Raw genomic sequence first — 1925 nt, 5'->3', positions numbered from 1 at the left:
AGATACCCTTCCCCTTGAGAATACCTAGAAAAATACCGTTTTCTTTAATTATAAGAGTATGCTTGTAGGCAATGCACATAACAAGGTCACATAGAATTGTTGGGCCAAGACGTGGGAGACCATGGAAATCTAGAGACGTGATCTAGACATTTAAGGACACTTTTCCTCTTGGGGGTGCTTGAATATTTCAATGAGACTTAGACTGATCGGCCAAGAAAAATTGGGGTGTAGGGAGCTCAACGTGAGTGCAGGGCAACAGAGAGGTGTAGTTCTGACCTCACACACATGACTTAGCAAGCAAAGAAAAATGAGGAATATACCAAGTCTCACAGGAATTATAAGCAAATTGCCTCACTTAGTTAAAAAATATGGTGGCCCTATATGGTCTAGTAACTGTTACTGCTAGGCAGAAGCAAACTAAAAACTCCTCTAGGGGAATCTAAGATCATTCTGTGCCTTGAGTTATTCCTCTAAACAAATTTTCAAGTGCAATGCTTGGCACATAATAAAAAATAATCAGACCTCTGAAGAGACAAGACCAGTGAACAAGAACCTGTAGGGGAAACAAATAGCCATTACAGAGAAATGGAGCCAATGGACCAAAACACTAAAGGTTTCATTGAGTAAAGGGTAAATGTAACCGCTTATATGCTAAGTAAAAGAATACTACTATAATATATCACTTCTAGGATTATAAAAGGCAAATGACTTAAAATATTAAAAAGGCAAATAAAAAGAAATCAAGAAAAAAGAAGAAAGAAAACGTCACAAAAATTAAGTAGAAAATAGAATTGTTAATGTATTTGAAGTACAATACATTATATAATTATATAATTATGATTACTATATAATGTAATAGTAATCATATGATGTAATTATATACTGTTACTATAATTAAGGAGACTTAGTGATTCTGTGGGTTAGACATTGGGCTGCAAACCTCAAGGTTAGCAGTTCAAACTTAACTGCTGTTCTGAGACAGAAAGATGAAAGCTTCTGCTCCCACAGAGATTTACAGTCTTGAAAACTCTAGACAGAGTTTGACGGAATTGACTTCAGGAAAGTGCGTTGGGTGTGATTACTATAACTTAGGTAAGTTACATAAATACCCCAATTTTAAATCTTTAAAAAACAGATAGATGTAAGAGATCCCAGACTACTAGAAACACAGATCTAAGGTAAGATCACTACCACCATTTACCATCAACTTAATTTCAACTGATGACAACTCCCTATGTATCAGAGAGGAATTGTGCTCAATAGGGTTTTTAATGGCTAATATTTTGGGAAGTAGATCACCCAGCTTTTCTTCTGAGGCACCTCACGGATTTTCTAACCCCCCACTTTCAGTTAGCAGCAGAGTACAATAATCCTGTGCACCCTCCAGGGACTCCAGGGGAAGATTGTCCATGTGTTATATGCCATTTCTTTGAGTCTCTCTTTCCTATCTGTAAAGTGGTGTAAAATGCAGGGAGTTCATATGTCCCATAGAGATTAGGCATCGAGTTCTCTTAGGCAAGGCCCTTCATGAAGTACCTGGCACACTGTAGTCTCCTACTCTTTTAAATAAGGATGTTAAGTATTGTTTTCTAATAATCACTCAGTTAAAGTGAAGCGCATCTTTAATTTGAATGTGGCTTTATAAGATTATGCCATTTAGCTCTAAAGAGAAGTAAAGCTACAATAATATATTAATTGGGTCATTGATGTAGAAGGCATGAAGCTTGATAAATAAAGCTACTAAGTATACCCTGATGCATTCTTTTAAGTGTTTTATTGTAATAGTTGACTAAATGTAGGAAGTGTGATGTTGCTGTCTTTATGGGTCAGATTTCATTGTGTAAACATCTCAATTTTAATCAGGCAGTTTTCCATTAAAACTGGATATTTATTTTCCATACTTTAGCAATCTACAGTCTTTTTTT

This window comes from Echinops telfairi, unplaced genomic scaffold (assembly GCF_000313985.2).
Source record: "Echinops telfairi isolate 266 unplaced genomic scaffold, ASM31398v2 ScPeMD7_4225;HRSCAF=4972, whole genome shotgun sequence".
In the NCBI taxonomy this organism is placed as follows: Eukaryota; Metazoa; Chordata; class Mammalia; order Afrosoricida; family Tenrecidae; genus Echinops; species Echinops telfairi.
The sequence above is the reverse complement of the archived record's forward strand: the minus strand, read 5'-3'. Positions refer to the sequence as shown.